This window comes from Sus scrofa, chromosome 18 (genome assembly GCF_054392235.1).
Source record: "Sus scrofa isolate SSC_HxYL_T2T_F1_AM1 chromosome 18, Sscrofa_HxYL_maternal_Yorkshire_Landrace_v2.0, whole genome shotgun sequence".
In the NCBI taxonomy this organism is placed as follows: domain Eukaryota; kingdom Metazoa; phylum Chordata; class Mammalia; order Artiodactyla; family Suidae; genus Sus; species Sus scrofa.
The window spans coordinates 2,811,932-2,826,575 of NC_139400.1; positions in this window are offsets into that span (position 1 = coordinate 2,811,932).

The window sequence follows — 14,644 nt, forward strand, 5'->3', positions numbered from 1 at the left end:
CGCTGCATGGAATCCACCTCATTCAATCGGGATGCATTTTACCACGCTGCATGGATTACACTGCATTCAATCGCAATGCATAGAATCCACTGCATTCAATCGGGGTGCATTTTACACCGCTGAATGAAATCCACTGCATTTAATCACGCTGCATGTAATCCATGGAATTTAATCGGGATTCATTTTACTAAGCTGTATGGAATCGACTGTATTTAATCACGCTGCATGGAATCAACTGCATTCAATCGGGATTCATTTTACAAGGCTGCATGGAGTTCACTGCATTCAATCACAATGCATGGAATCCACTGCATTCAATCGGGATAATTTGGGCCATGCTGCATAAAATCCACTGCATTCAATCATGCTGCATGGAATCCACTGCATTCGACCATGCTGAATAAAATCCCATGCATTAAATATAGTTCAATTTCTTCACGCTGCATGGAATCCACTGCATTCAATCAGAATCCATTTTACAACGCTGCATGTATTACACTGTTTCAATCACGCTGCATGGAATCCACTGCATTCAATCGGGATGCTTTCGGCCATGCTACATAAAATACACTGCATTCAATCATGCTGCATAATATCCGCTCCATAGTATCCCCTGCATTCATTCATGCTGTAAAAAAACCACTGCATTCAATAAGGTTCCATTTCTTCACGATGCATGTTATACACTGCATTCAATCATGCTGCATTTAATTCACTGCATTCAATCGGGATGCATTTTACCACGCTGCATGGATTAAACCGCATTCAATCACAATGCATGGAATCCACTGCATTCAATCGGGGTGATTTTGGCCATGCTGCATAAAATCCACTGCATTAGTTCGGGATGCATTGGGCCTCACTGCATGGACTCCACTGCATACAATCGGGATCCATTGCGCCAAAATGCATTGAATCTTCTGCATTCAATGACGCTGCATGGAATCCACTGCATTCAATCGGGATGCTTTGGGCCATGCTGCATAAAATCCACTGCATTCAATCATGCTGCATGGAATCCACTGCATTCAATCATGCTGCATAAAATTCACTGCATTCAATAGGGTTTCATTTTTTCATGCTGCATGGAATCCACTGCATTCAATCATGCTGCATGGAATCCAATGCATTCCATCGGGATGCATTTTACCAGGCTGCATGGAATTCACTGCATTCAATCAACATGCACGGAATCCACTGCATTCAATCGGGATGCATTTTACTAGGCTGCATGGAATCCTCTGCATTCAATGATGCTGCATGGAATCCACTGCATTCAATCGGGATGTATTTTAACACGCTGCGTGGTATCCACCGCAATGAATAACGCTGCATGGAATCCAATGCATTCAATCGGGATGAATTTTAAAAGGCCGCATGGAATCCAGTGCATTCAATCAGGAACCATTGCGCCTTGATGCATGGAATTAGTGCATTCAATGAGAATCAATTGCACCACACTGCAGGAAATCCACTGACTCAATCGGGATGTTTTGGGCCATGCTGCATAAAATCCACTGCATTCAACGGGATGCATTGGGCCTCGCTGAATGGACTCCACTGCATACAATCGGGATCCATTGCGCCAAAATGCAAGGAATCCTCTGCATTCAATGGCGCTGCATGGAATCCACTGCATTCCATCGGGATGCATTTTACCACGCTGCATGGATTACACTGCATTCAATCACAATGCATGGACTCCACCGCATAAAATCGGGATCCATTGCGCCACAATGCATGGAATCCTCTGCATTCAATGACGCTGCATGGAATCCACTGCATTCAAAAGGGATGGTTTGGGCCATGCTGCATAAAATCCACTGCATTCAATCGGGATGCATTGGGCCTCTCTGCATGGACTCCACAGCATTACATCTGGCTGCATGGACTCCACTGCATTATATCTCGCTGCATGGAATCCTCTGCATTCAATGACGCTGCATGGAATCCACTGCATTCAATCGGGATGCATTTTACCAGGCTGCATGGTATCCACTGCATTCAATCAGGATGCATTGGGCCTCACTGCATGGACTCCACTGCATTCAATCGGGATCCATTGCACCACAATGAATGGAATCCTCTGCATTCAATGACGCTACATGTAATCCACTGCTACCAATCGGGATGCATTTTACCAGGCTTCATGGAATGCACTGCATTCAATCACGCTGCATGGAATCCACTGCTTTCAATCGGAATTCATTTTACCACGCTGCATGGATTACACTGCATTCAATCACAATGCATGGAATCCACTGCATTCAATGAAGCTGCATGGAATCCACTGCATTCAATCGGGATGCTTTGGGCCAGGCTGAATAAAATCCACTGCATTCACTCGGGATGCATGGGCCTCGCTGCATGGACTCCACTGCATTAAATCTCGCTGCATGGAATCCTCTGCATTCAATAACGCTACATGGAATCCACTGCGCTCAATCAGGATGCATTTTACAACGCTGCATGTATTACAATGCATTCAATCACAATGCATGGAATCCACTGCATTCAATGACGCTACATGGAATCCACTGCGCTCAATCAGGATGCATTTTACAACGCTGCATGTATTACAATGCATTCAATCACAATGCATGGAATCCACTGCATTCAATCGGGATGCTTTCAGCCATGCTGCATAAAATCCACTACATTCAATTGGGATGCATTTGGTCTCACTGCATGGACTCCACCACATAAAATCGGGATCCATTGCGCAACAATGCATGGAATCCTCTGCATTCAATGACGCTGCATTGAATCCACTGCATTCAATCGGGATGCTTTGGGCCATTCTGCATAAACTACACTGCAATCAATAGGGTTCCCTTTCTTCATGCTGCATGGAATACACTGATATCAATCACGCTGCATGGAATCCACTGCATTCAAACAGGATGCATTTTTCCAGGGTGCATGGAATCCACTGCATTCAATAATGCTGCAGGAAACCACTGCATTCTATCATGCTGCATGGAATCCACTGCATTAAATAGGGTTCCATTTCTTCACCCTGCATGGAATCCACTGCATTCAATCACGCTGCATGTAAACCACTGCATTCAATCTGGATGCATTTAACCAGGCTGCATGGAATCCATGCATTCATCACGCTGCATGGACTCCACTGCATACAATCGGGATCCATTGCGCCACAAGGCATGGAATACTCTGCATTCAATCGGGATGCTTTGGGCCATGCTGCATAAAATCTACTGCATTCAATCATGCTGCATGAAATCCACTGCATTGAATGACGCTGCATAAAATCCACTGCATTCAATAGGGTTCCATTTCTTCACACTTCATGGAATACTGCATTCAATCACGCTTCATGGAATCCACTGCATTCAATCGGGATGAATTTTACAACCCTGAATGGAGTACACTGCATTCAATCACAATGCATGGAATCCACTGCATTCCATCGGGATGCTTTGGGCCATGCCTCATAAAATCCACTGAATTCAATCGGGATGCCTTGGGCCTCGCTGCATGGACTCCACTGCATACAATCAGGATCCATTGCGCCACAATGCATGGAATCCTCGCATTCATTGACGCTGCATGTAATCCAATGTATTCAATCGGGATGCTTTGGGCCATGCTGCATAAAATCCACTACATTCAATCATGCTTCATGGAATCCACTGCACTCAATCATGCTGCATAAAATCCACTGCATACAATAGGGTTCCATAACTTCACACTGTATGGAATACACTTCATTCCATCACGCTGCATGGAATCCACTGCATTTAATCGGGATGCATTTTACCACGCTGCATGGATTACACTGCATTCAATCATGCTGCAGGGAATCCACTGTATTCAATCGGGATGTTTTGAGCCATGCTGCTTAAAATCCACTGCATTCAATCAGGATGCATTTGGCCTCGCTGCATGGACTCCACTGCATAAAATCTGGATCCATTGCGCAACAATGCATGGAATCCTCTGCATTCAATGACGCTGCATGGAATCCACTGCATTCAATCGGGATGTTTTGGGCCATGCTGCATATAATCCACTGCATTCAATCGGGATGCCTTGGGCCTCACTGCATGGACTCCACTGCATGCAATCGGGATCCATTGCGCCACAATGCATGGAATCCTCTGCATTCAATGACGCTGCATGGAATCCACTGCATTCAATCGGGATGCTTTGGGCCATGCTGTATAAAATCCACTGCATCAATCATGCTGCATGGAATCCACTGCATTCAATCATGCTGCATAATATTCACTGCATTCAATAGTGTACCTTTTCTTCACACTGCATGAAATACACTGCATTCAATCACGCTGTATGGAATAAACTGCATTCAATCGGGATGCATTTAACCACGCTGCATGGATTACACTGCATTCAATGACGCTGCATGGAATCCACTGCATTCAATCGGGATGCTTTGGGGCATGCTTCATGAAATCCACTGCATTCAATCATGCTGCATGGAATCCACTGCATTCAATACGGTTCCATTTCTTCACGCTGAATGGAATACAGTGCATGCAATCACGCTGCATTGACTCCACTTGATAAAATCGGGATCCATTGCGCCACAATGCATGGAATCCTCTGAATTCAATGACGCTGCATGGAATCCACTGCAATCAATCGGGATGCTTTGGGCCATGGTGCATAAAATCCACTGCATGCAATCATGCTGCATGGAATCCACTGCATTCAATAGGGTTCCATTGCTTCACGCTGCATGGAATCCACTGCATTCAATCACGCTGCATGGAATCCACTGCATTCAATCGGGATGCATTTTACCACGCTGCATGGAGTACACTGCATTCAATCACAATGCATGTAATCCACTGCATTCAATCTGGATGCATTGGGCCATGCTGCATAAAATCCACTGCATTCAATCGTGCTGCATAAAATCCACTGCATTCAATTGGGTTCCATTTCGTAACACTACATGGAATACACTGCATTCAATCACGCTGTATGGAATAAACTGCATTCAATCGGGATGCATTTAACCACGCTGCATGGATTACACTTCATTCAATCACAATGCATGGAATCCACTGCATTCTATCAGGATGCTTTGGGCCATGCTGCATAAAATCCACTGCATTCAATAGGGTTCCATTTCTTCACGCTGCATGGAATCCACTGCATTCAATAGGGTTCCATTCCTTCACGCTGCATGGAATCCACCTCATTCAATCGGGATGCATTTTACCATGCTGCATGGATTACACTGCATTCAATCGCAATGCATAGAATCCACTGCATTCAATCGGGGTGCATTTTACACCGCTGAATGAAATCCACTGCATTTAATCACGCTGCATGTAATCCATGGAATTTAATCGGGATTCATTTTACTAAGCTGTATGGAATCGACTGTATTTAATCACGCTGCATGGAATCAACTGCATTCAATCGGGATTCATTTTACAAGGCTGCATGGAGTTCACTGCATTCAATCACAATGCATGGAATCCACTGCATTCAATCGGGATAATTTGGGCCATGCTGCATAAAATCCACTGCATTCAATCATGCTGCATGGAATCCACTGCATTCGACCATGCTGAATAAAATCCCATGCATTAAATATAGTTCAATTTCTTCACGCTGCATGGAATCCACTGCATTCAATCAGAATCCATTTTACAACGCTGCATGTATTACACTGTTTCAATCACGCTGCATGGAATCCACTGCATTCAATCGGGATGCTTTCGGCCATGCTACATAAAATACACTGCATTCAATCATGCTGCATAATATCCGCTCCATAGTATCCCCTGCATTCATTCATGCTGTAAAAAAACCACTGCATTCAATAAGGTTCCATTTCTTCACGATGCATGTTATACACTGCATTCAATCATGCTGCATTTAATTCACTGCATTCAATCGGGATGCATTTTACCACGCTGCATGGATTAAACCGCATTCAATCACAATGCATGGAATCCACTGCATTCAATCGGGGTGATTTTGGCCATGCTGCATAAAATCCACTGCATTAGTTCGGGATGCATTGGGCCTCACTGCATGGACTCCACTGCATACAATCGGGATCCATTGCGCCAAAATGCATTGAATCTTCTGCATTCAATGACGCTGCATGGAATCCACTGCATTCAATCGGGATGCTTTGGGCCATGCTGCATAAAATCCACTGCATTCAATCATGCTGCATGGAATCCACTGCATTCAATCATGCTGCATAAAATTCACTGCATTCAATAGGGTTTCATTTTTTCATGCTGCATGGAATCCACTGCATTCAATCATGCTGCATGGAATCCAATGCATTCCATCGGGATGCATTTTACCAGGCTGCATGGAATTCACTGCATTCAATCAACATGCACGGAATCCACTTCATTCAATCGGGATGCATTTTACTAGGCTGCATGGAATCCTCTGCATTCAATGATGCTGCATGGAATCCACTGCATTCAATCGGGATGTATTTTAACACGCTGCGTGGTATCCACCGCAATGAATAACGCTGCATGGAATCCAATGCATTCAATCGGGATGAATTTTAAAAGGCCGCATGGAATCCAGTGCATTCAATCAGGAACCATTGCGCCTTGATGCATGGAATTAGTGCATTCAATGAGAATCAATTGCACCACACTGCAGGAAATCCACTGACTCAATCGGGATGTTTTGGGCCATGCTGCATAAAATCCACTGCATTCAACGGGATGCATTGGGCCTCGCTGAATGGACTCCACTGCATACAATCGGGATCCATTGCGCCAAAATGCAAGGAATCCTCTGCATTCAATGGCGCTGCATGGAATCCACTGCATTCCATCGGGATGCATTTTACCACGCTGCATGGATTACACTGCATTCAATCACAATGCATGGACTCCACCGCATAAAATCGGGATCCATTGCGCCACAATGCATGGAATCCTCTGCATTCAATGACGCTGCATGGAATCCACTGCATTCAAAAGGGATGGTTTGGGCCATGCTGCATAAAATCCACTGCATTCAATCGGGATGCATTGGGCCTCTCTGCATGGACTCCACAGCATTACATCTGGCTGCATGGACTCCACTGCATTATATCTCGCTGCATGGAATCCTCTGCATTCAATGACGCTGCATGGAATCCACTGCATTCAATCGGGATGCATTTTACCAGGCTGCATGGTATCCACTGCATTCAATCAGGATGCATTGGGCCTCACTGCATGGACTCCACTGCATTCAATCGGGATCCATTGCACCACAATGAATGGAATCCTCTGCATTCAATGACGCTACATGTAATCCACTGCTACCAATCGGGATGCATTTTACCAGGCTTCATGGAATGCACTGCATTCAATCACGCTGCAGGGAATCCACTGCTTTCAATCGGAATTCATTTTACCACGCTGCATGGATTACACTGCATTCAATCACAATGCATGGAATCCACTGCATTCAATGAAGCTGCATGGAATCCACTGCATTCAATCGGGATGCTTTGGGCCAGGCTGAATAAAATCCACTGCATTCACTCGGGATGCATGGGCCTCGCTGCATGGACTCCACTGCATTAAATCTCGCTGCATGGAATCCTCTGCATTCAATAACGCTACATGGAATCCACTGCGCTCAATCAGGATGCATTTTACAACGCTGCATGTATTACAATGCATTCAATCACAATGCATGGAATCCACTGCATTCAATGACGCTACATGGAATCCACTGCGCTCAATCAGGATGCATTTTACAACGCTGCATGTATTACAATGCATTCAATCACAATGCATGGAATCCACTGCATTCAATCGGGATGCTTTCAGCCATGCTGCATAAAATCCACTACATTCAATTGGGATGCATTTGGTCTCACTGCATGGACTCCACCACATAAAATCGGGATCCATTGTGCAACAATGCATGGAATCCTCTGCATTCAATGACGCTGCATTGAATCCACTGCATTCAATCGGGATGCTTTGGGCCATTCTGCATAAACTACACTGCAATCAATAGGGTTCCCTTTCTTCATGCTGCATGGAATACACTGATATCAATCACGCTGCATGGAATCCACTGCATTCAAACAGGATGCATTTTTCCAGGGTGCATGGAATCCACTGCATTCAATAATGCTGCAGGAAACCACTGCATTCTATCATGCTGCATGGAATCCACTGCATTAAATAGGGTTCCATTTCTTCACCCTGCATGGAATCCACTGCATTCAATCACGCTGCATGTAAACCACTGCATTCAATCGGGATGCATTTAACCAGGCTGCATGGAATCCATGCATTCATCACGCTGCATGGACTCCACTGCATACAATCGGGATCCATTGCGCCACAAGGCATGGAATACTCTGCATTCAATCGGGATGCTTTGGGCCATGCTGCATAAAATCTACTGCATTCAATCATGCTGCATGAAATCCACTGCATTGAATGACGCTGCATAAAATCCACTGCATTCAATAGGGTTCCATTTCTTCACACTTCATGGAATACTGCATTCAATCACGCTTCATGGAATCCACTGCATTCAATCGGGATGAATTTTACAACCCTGAATTGAGTACACTGCATTCAATCACAATGCATGGAATCCACTGCATTCCATCGGGATGCTTTGGGCCATGCCTCATAAAATCCACTGAATTCAATCGGGATGCCTTGGGCCTCGCTGCATGGACTCCACTGCATACAATCAGGATCCATTGCGCCACAATGCATGGAATCCTCGCATTCATTGACGCTGCATGTAATCCAATGTATTCAATCGGGATGCTTTGGGCCATGCTGCATAAAATCCACTACATTCAATCATGCTTCATGGAATCCACTGCACTCAATCATGCTGCATAAAATCCACTGCATACAATAGGGTTCCATAACTTCACACTGTATGGAATACACTTCATTCCATCACGCTGCATGGAATCCACTGCATTTAATCGGGATGCATTTTACCACGCTGCATGGATTACACTGCATTCAATCATGCTGCAGGGAATCCACTGTATTCAATCGGGATGTTTTGAGCCATGCTGCTTAAAATCCACTGCATTCAATCAGGATGCATTTGGCCTCGCTGCATGGACTCCACTGCATAAAATCTGGATCCATTGCGCAACAATGCATGGAATCCTCTGCATTCAATGACGCTGCATGGAATCCACTGCATTCAATCGGGATGTTTTGGGCCATGCTGCATATAATCCACTGCATTCAATCGGGATGCCTTGGGCCTCACTGCATGGACTCCACTGCATGCAATCGGGATCCATTGCGCCACAATGCATGGAATCCTCTGCATTCAATGACGCTGCATGGAATCCACTGCATTCAATCGGGATGCTTTGGGCCATGCTGTATAAAATCCACTGCATCAATCATGCTGCATGGAATCCACTGCATTCAATCATGCTGCATAATATTCACTGCATTCAATAGTGTACCTTTTCTTCACACTGCATGAAATACACTGCATTCAATCACGCTGTATGGAATAAACTGCATTCAATCGGGATGCATTTAACCACGCTGCATGGATTACACTGCATTCAATGACGCTGCATGGAATCCACTGCATTCAATCGGGATGCTTTGGGGCATGCTTCATGAAATCCACTGCATTCAATCATGCTGCATGGAATCCACTGCATTCAATAGGGTTCCATTTCTTCACGCTGAATGGAATACAGTGCATGCAATCACGCTGCATTGACTCCACTTGATAAAATCGGGATCCATTGCGCCACAATGCATGGAATCCTCTGAATTCAATGACGCTGCATGGAATCCACTGCAATCAATCGGGATGCTTTGGGCCATGGTGCATAAAATCCACTGCATGCAATCATGCTGCATGGAATCCACTGCATTCAATAGGGTTCCATTGCTTCACGCTGCATGGAATCCACTGCATTCAATCACGCTGCATGGAATCCACTGCATTCAATCGGGATGCATTTTACCACGCTGCATGGAGTACACTGCATTCAATCACAATGCATGTAATCCACTGCATTCAATCTGGATGCATTGGGCCATGCTGCATAAAATCCACTGCATTCAATCGTGCTGCATAAAATCCACTGCATTCAATTGGGTTCCATTTCGTAACACTACATGGAATACACTGCATTCAATCACGCTGTATGGAATAAACTGCATTCAATCGGGATGCATTTAACCACGCTGCATGGATTACACTTCATTCAATCACAATGCATGGAATCCACTGCATTCTATCAGGATGCTTTGGGCCATGCTGCATAAAATCCACTGCATTCAATAGGGTTCCATTTCTTCACGCTGCATGGAATCCACTGCATTCAATAGGGTTCCATTCCTTCACGCTGCATGGAATCCACCTCATTCAATAGGGATGCATTTTACCATGCTGCATGGATTACACTGCATTCAATCGCAATGCATAGAATCCACTGCATTCAATCGGGGTGCATTTTACACCGCTGAATGAAATCCACTGCATTTAATCACGCTGCATGTAATCCATGGAATTTAATCGGGATTCATTTTACTAAGCTGTATGGAATCGACTGTATTTAATCACGCTGCATGGAATCAACTGCATTCAATCGGGATTCATTTTACAAGGCTGCATGGAGTTCACTGCATTCAATCACAATGCATGGAATCCACTGCATTCAATCGGGATAATTTGGGCCATGCTGCATAAAATCCACTGCATTCAATCATGCTGCATGGAATCCACTGCATTCGACCATGCTGAATAAAATCCCATGCATTAAATATAGTTCAATTTCTTCACGCTGCATGGAATCCACTGCATTCAATCAGAATCCATTTTACAACGCTGCATGTATTACACTGTTTCAATCACGCTGCATGGAATCCACTGCATTCAATCGGGATGCTTTCGGCCATGCTACATAAAATACACTGCATTCAATCATGCTGCATAATATCCGCTCCATAGTATCACCTGCATTCATTCATGCTGTAAAAAAACCACTGCATTCAATAAGGTTCCATTTCTTCACGATGCATGTTATACACTGCATTCAATCATGCTGCATTTAATTCACTGCATTCAATCGGGATGCATTTTACCACGCTGCATGGATTAAACCGCATTCAATCACAATGCATGGAATCCACTGCATTCAATCATGCTGCATAAAATTCACTGCATTCAATAGGGTTTCAGTTTTTCATGCTGCATGGAATCCACTGCATTCAATCATGCTGCATGGAATCCAATGCATTCCATCGGGATGCATTTTACCAGGCTGCATGGAATTCACTGCATTCAATCAACATGCACGGAATCCACTGCATTCAATCGGGATGCATTTTACTAGGCTGCATGGAATCCTCTGCATTCAATGATGCTGCATGGAATCCACTGCATTCAATCGGGATGTATTTTAACACGCTGCGTGGTATCCACCGCAATGAATAACGCTGCATGGAATCCAATGCATTCAATCGGGATGAATTTTAAAAGGCCGCATGGAATCCAGTGCATTCAATCAGGAACCATTGCGCCTTGATGCATGGAATTAGTGCATTCAATGAGAATCAATTGCACCACACTGCAGGAAATCCACTGACTCAATCGGGATGTTTTGGGCCATGCTGCATAAAATCCACTGCATTCAACGGGATGCATTGGGCCTCGCTGAATGGACTCCAGTGCATACAATCGGGATCCATTGCGCCAAAATGCAAGGAATCCTCTGCATTCAATGGCGCTGCCTGGAATCCACTGCATTCAATCGGGATGCATTTTACCACGCTGCATGGATTACACTGCATTCAATCACAATGCATGGACTCCACCGCATAAAATCGGGATCCATTGCGCCACAATGCATGGAATCCTCTGCATTCAATGACGCTGCATGGAATCCACTGCATTCAAAAGGGATGGTTTGGGCCATGCTGCATAAAATCCACTGCATTCAATCGGGATGCATTGGGCCTCTCTGCATGGACTCCACAGCATTACATCTGGCTGCATGGACTCCACTGCATTATATCTCGCTGCATGGAATCCTCTGCATTCAATGACGCTGCATGGAATCCACTGCATTCAATCGGGATGCATTTTACCAGGCTGCATGGAATCCACTGCATTCAATCGGGATGCATTGGGCCTCACTGCATGGACTCCACTGCATTCAATCGGGATCCATTGCACCACAATGAATGGAATCCTCTGCATTCAATGACGCTACATGTAATCCACTGCTACCAATCGGGATGCATTTTACCAGGCTTCATGGAATGCACTGCATTCAATCACGCTGCATGGAATCCACTGCTTTCAATCGGAATTCATTTTACCACGCTGCATGGATTACACTGCATTCAATCACAATGCATGGAATCCACTGCATTCAATGAAGCTGCATGGAATCCACTGCATTCAATCGGGATGCTTTGGGCCAGGCTGAATAAAATCCACTGCATTCACTCGGGATGCATGGGCCTCGCTGCATGGACTCCACTGCATTAAATCTCGCTGCATGGAATCCTCTGCATTCAATGACGCTACATGGAATCCACTGCGCTCAATCAGGATGCATTTTACAACGCTGCATGTATTACAATGCATTCAATCACAATGCATGGAATCCACTGCATTCAATCGGGATGCTTTCAGCCATGCTGCATAAAATCCACTACATTCAATTGGGATGCATTGGGTCTCACTGCATGGACTCCACCGCATAAAATCGGGATCCATTGCACAACAATGCATGGAATCCTCTGCATTCAATGACGCTGCATTGAATCCACTGCATTCAATCGGGATGCTTTGGGCCATTCTGCATAAACTCCACTGCATTCAATAGGGTTCCCTTTCTTCATGCTGCATGGAATACACTGATATCAATCACGCTGCATGGAATCCACTGCATTCAAACAGGAGGCATTTTACCAAGCTGCATGGAATCCACTGCATTTAATCACGCTGCATGGAATCCACTGCATTCAATCAGGATGCATTTTTCCAGGGTGCATGGAATCCACTGCATTCAATAATGCTGCAGGAAACCACTGCATTCTATCATGCTGCATGGAATCCACTGCATTAAATAGGGTTCCATTACTTCACCCTGCATGGAATCCACTGCATTCAATCACGCTGCATGTAAACCACTGCATTCAATCTGGATGCATTTAACCAGGCTGCATGGAATCCATGCATTCATCACGCTGCATGGACTCCACTGCATACAATCGGGATCCATTGCGCCACAAGGCATGGAATACTCTGCATTCAATCGGGATGCTTTGGGCCATGCTGCATAAAATCTACTGCATTCAATCATGCTGCATGAAATCCACTGCATTGAATGACGCTGCATAAAATCCACTGCATTCAATAGGGTTCCATTTCTTCACACTTCATGGAATACTGCATTCAATCACGCTTCATGGAATCCACTGCATTCAATCGGGATGAATTTTACAACCCTGAATGGAGTACACTGCATTCAATCACAATGCATGGAATCCACTGCATTCCATCGGGATGCTTTGGGCCATGCCTCATAAAATCCACTGAATTCAATCGGGATGCCTTGGGCCTCGCTGCATGGACTCCACTGCATACAATCAGGATCCATTGCGCCACAATGCATGGAATCCTCGCATTCATTGACGCTGCATGTAATCCAATGTATTCAATCGGGATGCTTTGGGCCATGCTGCATAAAATGAACTACATTCAATCATGCTTCATGGAATCCACTGCACTCAATCATGCTGCATAAAATCCACTGCATACAATAGGGTTCCATAACTTCACACTGTATGGAATACACTTCATTCCATCACGCTGCATGGAATCCACTGCATTTAATCGGGATGCATTTTACCATGCTGCATGGATTACACTGCATTCAATCATGCTGCAGGGAATCCACTGTATTCAATCGGGATGTTTTGAGCCATGCTGCTTAAAATCCACTGCATTCAATCAGGATGCATTTGGCCTCGCTGCATGGACTCCACTGCATAAAATCTGGATCCATTGCGCAACAATGCATGGAATCCTCTGCATTCAATGACGCTGCATGGAATCCACTGCATTCAATCGGGATGTTTTGGGCCATGCTGCATATAATCCACTGCATTCAATCGGGATGCCTTGGGCCTCACTGCATGGACTCCACTGCATACAATCGGGATCCATTGCGCCACAATGCATGGAATCCTCTGCATTCAATGACGCTGCATGGAATCCACTGCATTCAATCGGGATGCTTTGGGCCATGCTGTATAAAATCCACTGCATCAATCATGCTGCATGGAATCCACTGCATTCAATCATGCTGCATAATATTCACTGCATTCAATAGTGTACCTTTTCTTCACACTGCATGAAATACACTGCATTCAATCACGCTGTATGGAATAAACTGCATTCAATCGGGATGCATTTAACCACGCTGCATGGATTACACTGCATTCAATGACGCTGCATGGAATCCACTGCATTCAATCGGGATGCTTTGGGGCATGCTTCATGAAATCCACTGCATTCAATCATGCTGCATGGAATCCACTGCATTCAATAGGGTTCCATTTCTTCACGCTGAATGGAATACAGTGCATGCAATCACGCTGCATTGACTCCACTTGATAAAATCGGG